Source organism: Solanum pennellii, chromosome 6, assembly GCF_001406875.1.
Source record: "Solanum pennellii chromosome 6, SPENNV200".
NCBI classification, from domain to species: Eukaryota; Viridiplantae; Streptophyta; class Magnoliopsida; order Solanales; family Solanaceae; genus Solanum; species Solanum pennellii.
This window is the reverse complement of record NC_028642.1, coordinates 26386961-26387189: the sequence shown is the minus strand read 5'-3', so window position 1 is coordinate 26387189 and position 229 is coordinate 26386961.

The window sequence follows — 229 nt, the reverse complement described above, 5'->3', positions numbered from 1 at the left end:
TCCTCCCACGACCTCTACCACGGCCTCTTGCCGCTGTTCTTCCTCGAGCTACAGCCCCAGTGGCTGGCTCAGATGCACCCTGTGCCACCGGTGCTGGTGTTGACGTGGTCGTTGCTCTAGTTCTGGTCATATGCGAAATAGAGTGAAGATGGTCAGGTACCAATTTGTATCACCTAGATACCAATTGGATTCAAGTAATAGCACGAAAGAAAGAAAGAATGGAATTTTC